This window comes from Saimiri boliviensis, chromosome 8 (genome assembly GCF_048565385.1).
Source record: "Saimiri boliviensis isolate mSaiBol1 chromosome 8, mSaiBol1.pri, whole genome shotgun sequence".
NCBI classification, from domain to species: Eukaryota; Metazoa; Chordata; class Mammalia; order Primates; family Cebidae; genus Saimiri; species Saimiri boliviensis.
The window spans coordinates 50,199,162-50,212,702 of record NC_133456.1 but is presented as its reverse complement, the minus strand read 5'-3'; the positions used below and the strand labels follow the sequence as shown (position 1 = coordinate 50,212,702).

General features: G+C 40.9%; 1 protein-coding gene across 6 annotated transcripts in view; it reads left to right on the top strand.

Moving 5' to 3' along the window:
• Positions 1–13,541, top strand: part of FHIT (fragile histidine triad diadenosine triphosphatase) — a 1,474,674-nt gene that overhangs the window by 1,253,139 nt on the left and 207,994 nt on the right. The gene's annotated exons all lie outside the window — the stretch shown is intronic.

Below are 13,541 nucleotides of genomic sequence, written 5' to 3'. Positions count from 1 at the left end.
ATAGATTTTCTCCTAATGTTAATTTGATTTATGGAACTAGTATTGAATATTTTCCTTCAAATTTATGGTCTGGTAGATATCATGCTGAGTTTAAGATGCTGAGCCTAATGACATTCACATTGGTGGCATTATATTGATTTGTTTTGGTTTAATATGTAGGGCTTTTAAAAATAATAACACTGAACAATTATACAACATGCTTTTTTCTGCTTATGCACACTAGAATTAAGATTTATGTTCAGCATCATGAAATTAATTTTGTAAACACCAAAATTCCAAACTCTAAACTGAGAATGCTTTAAATTGGGAATGGGTAGGGATGTATGTTCCCCCTTGTTTCCAAAATGTTCACTGTTTGAGCACTGCTGTTTGTCTCGTATGATTTATGTTGTATGGTTTGTTGGGGGCATGTTATAAATAATTTACACATAACCAAAAGAGAGACTTTTGCTCTAGTGGATGAAATTTTCCACCAAACTCTTAAGTCACTAGCCTTGGTAAAGTATAAACTCCCTTAGTTTTATTCTATGTTCCAGAAATGTGTTGAATATCGCATCACATGGGGTAATGGGTGTGAATGTACTTTATTAACTAATAGGTATTATGGGAAGTTATGGATTAATGGATGATTGATACTGGCCCACACAGCCCATTGTTCATGGGGAGTAGAAACACATGAATGTGAATGTCATGTCATATCTGAAGTACACCCAAATTTCAAGCTAATTTCAAATGTTCCTTTTTCAAACCTCTGTGCAAAGGAATTTTTTAGGGTTTAAAAACAGTTATATAATATATTTGAGCTTTTACTCTGAATAATATATAGGCTATTCATAGAGATATCAACGAAATTAAAGTTATTAAAGATAAAAACCAAATTTTTATAGGTCAGCTTACTTTCAGGTTGCTTTATTTAAAACATCATTCTGTGCAGAATCTTGGCATTGAACGAACTGGAAATTTTAGTTGATTGACCACGTTTATTCTGTTTTTAGACAGCTGTGCTTCTGTTGTATAAAAACTGCTTTATTGAGGTCTTTGCCAACAGACAGTACACTATTATGATGAAAAATGTGACGTTTTAGTGACATGCATCTGTTTACCAGTTTACATCCAACATTTTGAATTGTGTTCTCTTAATTTTCTGTCTATATCCCCATTGAAACTTCATTCATTTATTTATTCACGAGATATTTTAAAGTTAAGCCCTTTTACCCAATTTGTAGTATAGCTTTATGGAATGAGAATATTTGGAGTCAAAGAGATCTATCTTCAAAACTGAGATTCCACCACTCAGTCACTGAATTATCTTTAGGAAGTCATGTTATTTTTCTGAATTGTAGTTACTTAATTTTTAGGAATAAATGAGATTATAAATATGAAAGTTCCTAGTGTGATACTTGGATACTTGAAACATGGTAGGCGCTGAGTGATTGTCCGTTCTCTTCCCATTCCTATCCACTGAATGACATCCAGTTTCTAATTCTACGATATCTCTGTCTCTTTCTCTCTCCTTCTTCTCTCTCTCTCTGATGTGACAAAAATAAAAAATTAGTGGGTAATTTGAGAAACTAACTGCACTAGTATTTATTTAACCTTTAGAATTCAGACTTGGACTTCAAATGAACTTGAGCTGTGAGTTTTCGACTTAATTTAAAGCTAGAAAAGAAAACTAACAATACATTTTGCTTTTCTTACTATACCTGGCTTATTAGAAATAAAATATTGGCAATGCTGAATCCTATGCAAAATGCAAACTATTTGCTTAGTGTATATTAGAAAAATTGATGGATCCAGTTGTTCTATTATTATTTCATTTATTGTGATCCTCATTCCCACAGATCATGTTTGTGTTCTGGAGCTAGCAAATGCATGTGTGAACAATTGCTGTAAGTTTGAATTTAATATATAAATTGTACCGAGAAAATAGTCACTATTTTCCATCAGTTTCCTTCCAAGGTTAGAGAAGATGCTCACATTTAAATATCTCCTTAACGACGAAAAGGAAGAAAGCTGTGTAACCTTGTAGTCAACAAGCCTGAGGATTAAACTCTGTCATTTAGGAATTCATTAACTGTCCTTTTGCTTAGGACAATAATAATTTATCTTTCCTAACACACTCCCTCCCCTCCCAAAACTACATGAATGTCATATTTCCTCTTTAGGGTTTTCTGCTTTTCAGAACTTTTGGTTTACACTTAGATTTAGTGGAAATAAATTAAGGTGATTCTTGAGAGAATAGGTTTATTGTAAATTGTATTTTCTTTTGGCTTTCACTAAACTTTGAATAGTAAAATGAAGTAACTATTAAGAAGGAAAAAAAATGAGGACAGGCACTGTAAAGTATCTTTCAGGAGTCCCATCTCTATTTGATAGCACTTTTGCTCAAAAATAGAAGGCTGATTATATTCCCTATTTTAATATTCCTTGTAAACTATCTCAACCATATCAACTGGCTTTCAAGAAAAATACATGAAAGACATAGCCTCTTTTGTTATAGATACAATCAGGACTGGTGAATTAAATGTTTTGGCTCAAAAGTCTTCCAGTGGAACACCTCCCATGGTGTTAATTTTTTTTAATCAAAATGAATTATGTTGTGGAATGATTCTGCTGTATTTTGAGGATTCCTCGAGAGTCTGCATTGATTCATTTGTTATGTGCCAGACACCATGCTAGGCCTGAGGACTGTGGGAAAGGATACTACTGTCATGTCCCTCAGGAAGCCCACAGTTAACCTTTCATAAGACAATTGGAGGCTGGGTGAGGTGACTCATGCCTGTAATCCCAGCACTTTGGGAGGCCGAGGTGGGTGGATCATGAGCTCAGGAGATCAAGACCATCCTGGTTAACAGGATGAAACCCCACCTCTAATAAAAGTACAAAAAGTTAGCCAGGCATGGTGGCTCGCACCTTGAGTCCCAGCTACTCAGGAGGCTGAGGCAGTAGAATCGCTTAAACTGGGGAGGTAGAGGTTGTAGTGAGCCCAGACTACACCACCGCTGGGTGACAGATGGAGACTGTGTCTCAAAAAAAGAAAATGAAAAATGAAAAATGGAGTGGTGGCTGGCAAGATGGCCCAATAGGAACAGCTCTGGTCTGCAGCCCCCAGCAAGATCATCACAGAAGGCAAGTGATTTCTGCATTTCCAACTGAGGTACCTGGCTCATGTCACTGGGGCTGAGCAGACAGTGGGTGCAACCCACGGAGGATGAGCTGAAGCAGGTGGGGCATCGCCTCACCTGGGAAGCTCAAGGGGTTGGTCAGGGAACTCCCTCTCCTAGTCAAGGGAAGCCATGAGGCACCATGAGTTGAGGAATGGTACATTCCAGCCCAGATACCGCACTTTTCCCACAGTCTTTGCAACCCATAGACCAGGAGATTCCCTTGGGTGCCTACACCACTGGGGCCCTGGGTTTCAAGCACAAAACTGGGCAGCCATTTGGGCAGATAGTGAGCTAGCTGCAGGAGTTTTTTTCTTATACCCCAGTGGATTTAAGATAATACAAAAGGCATAATAAAGAGCTATACAAACAGTGAAAATTAAGTATTTTTTTTCCTTATGGAACCAGGTGTTAGTTAAATTTTTGTGCTTAGTATCTAATAATTAAGTAATTAAACTCATTACTTGGTATGTGTATTGTGTTTACATGTCCCTGGGAGTTTTTGACATTGGGGACTGCTTCATCTTTACATTTCCATTTCCGTAATGGCCTGTCAGTTCAAGCTATAAATCAATCAAGCAGTAAGCTCGAAGATGAGAAAAATGACCCTAATAGCTAGTGCTCCTAACAGCTTTGAATCCTCCAATTAGTCATGGCAAATCTAATCCACCATAAGGCTGAACATGGGGAAATTCTTTAGGTATCAAATTCGGGATTCAGTCCCCTCACCCGCAAACCACTTTCAAACATTTTGGCTTTCATGAAATGAATGAATTAGGAATCATCTTGGAGTCTCAAAGATAGTCCCTTTGAGGGCACTATTCAAATTTAATCTATTGCTTGCTGGGTTCACTGTCAGGATAATTTGACCATTTGGAGTCTCTTGTGGGTCTTGTGAAAACTGGTAATTGATCCTCTCACCTCATTCTACAAGAGTTGGAGTGGCTACAGGGATACATAGTATAAAAAAGATCTGCAAAACACTTAAATATTAGAACCAAGGGAAATGTAAATGAAAATAGAAGTTTTTATTGAAAGGCAGGAGGAAGAAAGATGCAGATACTCATAAGGAAAGGAATAAGTATATTAAAAGAATATAGTGATTGGTGAACATGTTTATTATTTTCCATGAACATTTTCAAAAGACCCCTGCTGTGTCCCCCAAAGCCTCAACAATCATGTCTGTTTGTAAAATTGACTCTCAAGGTAATGTCTCCATCTACTCTGAACTCCTAACATGTACAACCTAATTACCCTTTAGGCCACTCCACTAGGATGCCCAAAAGCTATTCCAAAGTCAACAAGGCCACCTTGTGAAGTTTCCACTCAGTGAATAGCAACATCTAACGGGTCAAGCCAGGAATATAGGTATTATCCTTGCCTCCTGCTTCCTCATCTTACCAAATCCGATTTATCAGGAAGTGCTTTAGATTTTACCCCACCGTATTTCTTAAATCCATCCATTTCTGCTCATCTTCACCTGCCAACACCTAACCAAAGCTACCTAACATCTCTGATCTGAACGAAGTGACCTGTTTATAGGTTGCTGCTTTTCCTTTCTGATCCCACCATGCTCCCTATGTTGTTTCTGGTCCCTGAAGTCTGAACAATCATGAAAAATCACAGTTGTCCCCTTTCCTCCACCCTCTGTCTTCCTCTCTCTCAAATTTTTCAATGGTTTCCACTCTGACCCTATGTACCTTGATATGGTCCACCTCCTCTCTGCCCCTCCAGGGTTTTCTCGTACCACTCTTTCCCTCATTGACCCTCTCCATATGCTCTGGCCCACAGCCCTTGAATGCTTTATGTTTCTTCTGTGAGCCCATATGTCATTCTCTCCTTATTAGTGCTGTAGCTCTATTCTCTCACCTGCCTTTCACCTAATTAATGTCAACTTGCCTGTCAGTTCAGATCTCGGACCTCATTTTCTCAAATCTGACCCTAACCCAAATGCAGATCCTTAGTCATAGGCTTCCATTCCTTTCCTTTCCTTCAGAGTATTATCTCAATTTGTGATTATAGAGTAATGCTATTGATTGATGTCTGTTCTTTCATTAGACTGTCAACTCTGTGAGGCCAGGGGCCTTATCTGTTTTTCTCACCTCTGTATCCCAGTACCAAGTACGGAGGTAGTTACATGGCAAATATCTGTTGATGTAGTGACTGAGTGGAGAGATGGATATATGCATGGATGAATGAGTAGATTAATGAATGAATAAATAACACAAATTTTCTGTCATGAGATCTCCTGCCTCCTACAGTATTGTTACATGCTTCATGCTTTGAGGTGGGAGCTAGTTACCCAAATCATTAAGAACATAGATTTCAAGTCAGAATGTTCTTGCTAAAATCTTCTATATACATTGAACCTCCCTGAACCTCATTTTCCTGTCGAGTAAAGGCGATCATGTCTCATGGGGGTAGTGTTGGAAGAGGTTAAATGAAACGCTTTTCTCAGTATCTTGTCACAGTGTCCGTTCATGGTGAGATGTCTTTAAATGGTAGCTACAACAATGATTGAGAAGCATCAAAAAATTGGAGAGGAAATTTGGTAGTTCTGGTGATAATGACAATTGTCCTCACTCTCCCCATATACACAGGACAGGACATGGGACCATTTTTGTTGCGTTGTTGCAATGACATTGGTCTGTTGTAACTATACGTGCAAGGAGGGCTGCACTCCTAGTACTTCATCTGTCTGTCTCTTGCCAGGGGAGAGGACCCTGGAGGTCATTGACAAATGTGGGTCTCCAGCAGTGATCTCATCTTGTTTATGATAGTTTAGTCTGATTACTTGAGTGACAGTCAGCACTGTGGTACTACTTTTCAGTGCCAATACCAAAGCCACACATGATTGTAATGCCACAGGTTGCTGCTTTGAGTCCTGATACTGAAAACTGAGCCTGACCACTTTGTATAAGAGAAGCAAGTTGGGATTCTCAGGAGATGCTAACTTATTCATCCCAACTCCAAGAGCAAGAGTGAGGGAAGAGGAGAAAAGGAGAGAGTCATAGTAGGTTAGCACTGGATGGGACCTTAGTGGCATCTGTTGTGGAGTAGAAATTATGTAGTGGGCATGTTCTACTTGCCATTTTGCAACCCGAGCAAACATCATTATTCCACCAAGGCATTGTTTACTGTCGACCTCGGACTTCTCAGTACAACCCTCTAGGTAGCAGCAGCTAATTGAATGGAGTTGACACTCAGTAAAAACCTATTTGCTGTTCCTGATTTTGTTATCTTCCCTTACATATGAGATACCTAATTATAGCACTTCATTGTATTTTTTTTCTTCCTCAGGAGAAAATCATTCTGTAACACGAGAGCTTTTTTCAAAAGAGAAATCACCTACCTTTCTTCCATAGCCTATACCATTTGAGTGAGACCTCATTGTGCAGTAATCAACTGGGTGATTTTTTTTACAGTCCTTTTTATAGGAACCATGTGTATTAATTCCAAGATCTATTAAAAGAATCAATGCACATGCTGTTTCTTATTATGAGGTAACAATTTGCTGAATTAGATGAAGCCCTATTACTGGGGACTGCCACAGAAAAGTTGTTGCTACTATCAAGATATGTGCCAATCTTGTCATAATTCTCAACGCTACCTACTTTCCAGTGACAGATACATATTCCAGCTAGAGAAGGGCTTTATTTTGAAGACAGTTGGTAGATGTAGATTATATGGTTACCTCTGCTGAATGTCTAATTTGAGATCCTGCTATTGAATTTGGTATGGTCACCTTCAGTGAATAATACACATATAGTCAGAAAAATACCCATAAAGTCAGAAAAATACACAGATAGTCCCACACACTTACACACACATTCAAATATATTTAATGATATGTTGATTAAAGTAATGAGCTGGTATTTTGGAAGTATTAATGTGATATTCTCATTATTTCTAGATTTGCTCTCATATTTGAGAAATATTTGCTTACTGAGTATGGAAGTGTCTAGTGTTCTGTGTTATATAGCCAAGGGTTTACCATAAAACAGTGAAGTTCCAACATGTACAAATTAAGTAAACAGAAGTCTTAGGGTAGTATGTGCTGGCTCCCAAAGGAAGGTCTTAGAGCTTCATAGCTAATCACATTCCACTTCAGCATCACAGGTGAAGAGCACTCTGAGTACCACTGAGAGCTTTTTGTCTCAGTGACTTGTGCAGTGTGCATTGGTTTTATTTGCTCCTGAGATATTATTGCATTCATCATCGTTATTTCAGGAATAGGAGTCAACCTTCATGCACACTTACCTTGTGCTGGGCACTGGGCTGACCCATTCATCCATTTCCTCATCAGTCTTTACTGACTGACTGCATCAGTTTGTATGATAAATATAACAAAATGCTACAGATTGGGTGATGTAAACAATGGAAATTTATTTTCTCACAGTTCTAAACGGTGGAAGACAAAGACCAAGGTGTCAGCAGGGTTGGTTTCCCCTGAGGCCCCTGTTGCCGGTGTGCAGCTGGCCACCTTCTAGCTCTATTCTCACATGGTTGTTTCTCTTTCACGTATACCCCCAGTTTCTCTTTGTGTATCCAAATTTCCTCTCTTACATACACCAGACAGACTGTATTAGGGCATAATTTTAACTTGATGGTCTCATTTTAACTTACTTTCCTCTTTAAAGCCCCTGCCTCCAACTAAAGTCACATTGAGAGGTACTGGGGATGAGGGCTTCAACATATTAATTGCAGGGCCACAGAACCCAGCCTGTAAAGCTCAGTGCCTCAGGTCCTATGCCTAAAGGAAACAAAAAGTCCCTGTTCTGTGGACTGTAATTTGAAAGACAGAAATGGACAGTAAGTCTCAGAATCAATATTTGATGACCAATTTAGATTAGCACTAGCAAATAGAATGGATTAAAACTGAGGGTTAGAGTAACGGAGAGTTCTTTAAGCAGAAATATTTAAGCTGAGAATGAAGGGATGATACTGATTTTTGAAAATAATGTTTGCTGAGTGCTTTTCTTCTGCCAGGTACTATTTTCAGTGCTTCACACATTTAGTTTTATTGAATATTCACCACCAACATGTGAGGTGGGTACTGTTCTTATCCCTGTTTTACAGATGATTAAGGCACATGGTTTTACTAAGGAGCTTGTCTTTCTTTTCATTTCTTTTCCTTCCTTCCTTTCTTCCTTCCCTCCCTCCCTCCCTCCTTCCTTTCCTTTCCTTTTTCTTTTCCTTTTTCTTTCCTTTCCTTTCTTCTCTTCCTTTCTTCCCTTTTTGAGACCAAGTCTCCCTCTGTTACCAGGCTAGAGTGCAACGGTGTGATCTTGGCTCACTGCAACCTCCACCTCCCGGGTTTAGGTAATTCTTTTGCCTCAGCCTCCCAAGTAGCTGGGACTATAGGCATGCACCACCATGCCCAGCTTATTTTTGTATTTTTAGTACAGACAGGGTTTCACCATGTTAGCCAGGATAGTCTTGATCTCTTGACCTTGTGATTTGCCTGCCTCAGCCTCCCAAAGTGCTGGGATTACACACTACCACACCCAGCCTTTTTCCCCCCACTTTGGAGAGCTACATCTTGCTTTGTTGCCCAGGCTGGTCTCAAACTCCTGGCTCAGGTGATCCTCTTGGGAGGCTGTGTGCTAGGATTATAGATGTGAGCCACCATGCCTGTCCAGAAGCCTGTCTTTAGTCACCCAGCCCGCAAGTCAGTTTGACTCCAGAGCTGGGGCTTTTAATCACTAGATTAAGGAAGAAGAGTTTTCTGACTCAAGACCTGAGTGACACATATGAGGGCCCTGGCTCTACAAAGAGCATGATTGTTCCAGATGTGAAAAATAGACAAGTAGGAATGCAGCCAAATGACAGAAGAAGAGAGCTGTGCCAAAGGATTTTTGTGAGTAGGTCCTGGAGAACTTTGAAGAAGTATTTCAGATTTCATCCTTTATTCTATGAACAAGAGGAAGCCACTGAAGGACAGAACAAAGAGTACTGGGATTGGTTTCATTTGTTACACATCACGCTGGTTGCTGAGCAGAGAACTGACTGTGAAGGTACAGTAGGAGAGTCATGAGACCAGTCAGGAGGCGATTACAGTCATCCAGATGAGAAACAGTGCTGTGGGAAGAAATAAAGAAAAATGTATAAGGCTAACTTATATTTTATAAGTGAAATTTAAGATGTGATGGCAGATGTTGGGAGGGGGGAAATGGAGTTGCTGTGAATGACTCTTAGATTTCTGGTTTAAGTCATGGGTAAGTATCGGTACCATTTACCCAGGTGAGGAGAAGTTAAGTTTGGGAATGGGGCAATGGAGAGTTTTGTTTTTTACATACTGGGTTAAGGCTCTTCTGTGACTTCCACATGGAGATCTCAAGTAGGTCGTCCAATATCTGAGTTTCACAACCAGGGAAGAAGTAGAAGTGAGGGATCACCTGATTGCAGTAGTCTGAGACCAACCTGGGCAAAAAAGCAAGACCTAGCTTTCCAAAATAAATAAATAAATAAATAAAGTGTGCCATCAGTATTTGGATGGTATGTAAAGCTGCGGGGCTAAATGGGTTCAGTGGGAAAAGTATGTCACTAGGGAAGAAAAGAGACTATAGAATGCAACTCTAAGATTTGCCAACATTTAGAAATTGGATAAAACAGGAGTTGGCAGTGGAGACTGAGGAACATCCAGAAATAAATATTACCAGGAAAGAAGGCTATCCCAGGAGCCGGTTGCAGGGGTCAGGGTGTTTCAGGAAAGGAGCGGCAACTTGTGTCAGATGCCACTGCCCAGAAGTCTAGTGAGATGGGGCCAAAAATATCCATGGAGTTTGGCAAAGTGGAGGTCATTGATGACGTTGTTAAGAACTATTTTTGTACATGATCTTACTGAATCATTACAGCCACTCTGTACGATAGCTACTGTTGTATTTCCTACATTATAGATGTGAAGACTGAGACTCAGTAATGGGAACCTAGCTGTGATCACAACGTAAGTGGATCAACTCAGCTTTCAAAAGTAAAGCTGGCTTCTCCAGGGTCTGAATGATTCACAGAAAACTAGCATACAGTACTGCCGATTTTGTTTTAGTTCCTTAAATTCAGATGAGCAGAGTAGGCATTTAAATTCAAAGTGATTACCTTCTGGAACAGGTCTGAGTTCTCATCTCGCTTCTGGACCTAGCATGTAAACTTGGGTTTTTGGTTTCTTCGTTTTCAAAAGAAACCAGTTGGCATAAACATCTCCGTGGTCCCTCCTAGCATTCTGGACCCTTCAGTATAAGAAATTTCTAAAAGGAATCCCTGAAATCCTTCTACCGCTCAATACCACTCTGGCCTTGAGTTTTCTGGAATATGTTCAACATGCATTCATTTAGCAAAACTTTAATTGCAAGTGCCTACTATGTGCCAGTCCTTTCTAGGCATTTACTTAGGCTGTCCCTCCACCTGGAGGGCCCTTAGTGTCATTTTCTTTTGAGTTTCAAATTGCAGATTTTCCCAGGAGAGGAGTCTTTCCCTCCATATCCTTCAAGACTTTTCATAGCACTCCTTAGATGAGAATTGAGAGGTGTGTGTGTTGTCCCCTAAGTTATTTGTCTCCAAAGAGCAGGGACCATGATTTTTCCTTTATTGTGTCTCTACAAGAAGCACTAGCACAGAGCTTTTGTCAAATGTTTTTTGTTGAGTTGAATTATTTGCAAATGCTGAAAGCTTTATTGAGTTCTGAAAGCCTGGAGTCTTCAGACCCAGGCCTGAATGAATCAGGTCTGTATTTAAACAGAGCAACACAAACACACATTTGGCAAAACAAAATAAAATAACCTCTGAAAAATACCAGGTTACCTTACATGATGATTGCAGCTGTAAACAATTGTGCAAGTGCCCATGAAGGCTTCTGGCCTTCTGATTTGCTTTCGGTGTTGGTATTCTCTCTGTTCTTTTCCTTTGCACATTTCAAGTTAAGCTGACATTTCTTGATTGAGCCGTTTCCCAACTTGAGCATTGACACCAGAATACAACAGTTTCACAAATACCTCCCATTTGGACACAAAAGCAGGCAAAAGGATGGGCTCTGCGTATACAGTTTGCCCTTGAAAGCTGAAGCAGAATGCTCCTTTAACACACTCAATCTGACTCATTGCCGACTTCAGGACCTCTCATTGTGAAGCGTACACCAGTAGGTACCAGCAAGTACTCAGTGCAGGATGACACCTGTTTGCAGAGCCTTTGTGAAAGGAGGCCTGTGTGCTTGACCCAGAGATTTTTGACATGCAGAGAATGCATTGCAGAGGCTGGAAAGGATTGGTGTGCTTGGCGTCAGCAGTGGTTTTAGATTCAGTTTGGCCTCTGCTTGTTGTTGATGGGGAGGCTGAGCACAGTACTCCACTTATCTGTGGCTGCTCAGTACTATTTCCTTTTATATGATGGAGATTCCTACAGCATGAGTTTTGTTGGGGAAAAATGAGCAAAAATACCATGCTAAAAATATGTCTGCAAGTGTTTGGACCAAAGTGGGCATCTGTGTGGCAATGAAGAAGAGGGCAGGGCTAGCACACCTGGTAGGGAATCATGTGCAACTAATATATCTGAAATTGGTCACTCTAAGTATTTTACACAGCCCTGCACCCTGAAAAATGTGTGCATAGAGAGACATTCGCTGGAGGAGGAGGACATGCACTTGACCCAATGCACACACGAAGATTGTCATAAAGAGAGAGAGAGACCCTCGCACAGGAAGACTTCAAGACCAAGAGAGTGAAACAGAGAGACAGCCACGGAGACACCAAGAAAGAGGTACATGCATAGAGACAGGAATAGATGGACAGAAAGACAAGCAGAGATAGAGACAGGGAACACACTCACCCTGACACACATGGAAACACACTAACACACTGAGAGAGAGACAGAGCTAGGTACACACAGAGATACGTACATACATAAAGGCAGACACAACATACACTAGGGGACCAAGATTCAGAGAGAAACACCAGATGCAAACTTTGGTGGGTGGAGAGACAGACACAAGCAGACATGGAAAGAGAGACAAATGCAGAGGGAGAAAATAAGTGAAACCCTAGATTTAGGTTGTAGGCCATTCTACTCAAGAAACATAGGCTTCAGAGTGGCTGCTATCCTCTTCACTGACTGCCATCCCACAGGGAGCATCTTGCTGTGATGAGTGTGACTCTAGTGGATAAGTGTTTTTGCTCCTCTTGCCCTCCAAATCCTAACCAGAACTCCAACTTCTGTTCAAATGCAGAACCAGTGCTTGGTTCCAACAAAGAGAAATTAGACTTTTCAGACTTGTTGAAGGGTGGTCAATTTAAGGGATCTTTCCAGAGTGGTTTAAGCATGATTTTCCCCTTCCTGGCTAACTTCAGAACTTAATACCCTATAATGGGAGGGGAGCTTGAAGTGACACCTCTAGATGTTGAGCGGGAATGTGGCATGTAGACTCTGTGGTAAGACCAGAAGCAGAGGCTATTGAAAGGCCATGTCTCTAGCTTTGGTCAGGGGAGATGAGTACCTGGAAGCGGCGTGTCACATTGGGTATGACTGAGGAATGGTCACAAGAGAGGGAGGAGGCTCCATAGAGCCAGATGGCTGACTGGGAGTTGGGGAGATGTCAGCATGTCCCGAGGGTCTCCATCCCACTGTGTCTGGGATGCTGGCTTTGGTGGTGCAATGGCAACCTATGTTTTATTCCTGGTGATGCACAGTCTGGGTGGTCTTATAGACAAATTCAGCAGGTTGTTCAGGAAAGAGCTGTTCAACAATTTCAGATTTGGGAGGCGAAATAATTTATATGATGAAAAAAAGTCCAAAGTATCCAAAAAAGCAAAAAATCTGCAAGGCTGTGTAGCTAAAGTAGAAGGCAGTGAAATTCACTGGATATAGAAGGAATCCAAAAACTTTCAGGCAAGGCTTTGGTAGGGATCATTCTTGTTACCCTTGTAGGTGCCCAGAATGAGATCAAGACTGTGAGAAGGGCTATCCTAGGAGGAATTTGAGGAAGGCAAATGAAGACTACAGGTGATGTCAACCTGACATCAATAGATTGGCATGCTCAGTGGCACCGGTTGAAGCAGGAGACTGTTGAGCCAAGGTGGTTGCGTAATGTTTTCAGAGTCATGGGGAGAGGAGAAGACCAATCCCATTTCTCAGCTGTGAGATGCAAATTCTGTGGCTGGAGAGAGGTGAGCCAGGAGAATGCTGCCCTGGTGGGGTGATGTATCTCAGGACAGCTCAGTGAAGGGGCTTTGTATGAGACGGTGATCACTGATCCCAGCAGTGGGGAGGCCTCTGTAGAACTCAGATGCCCTGAAGTTCTGTTGGTAACTTAGGTATGGTATGAGCAAGGAAGCATCAGTTCACCAAGATGTTGGGGTGGGGGCACAAGACCTGATGGTCTCCTACCAAAAC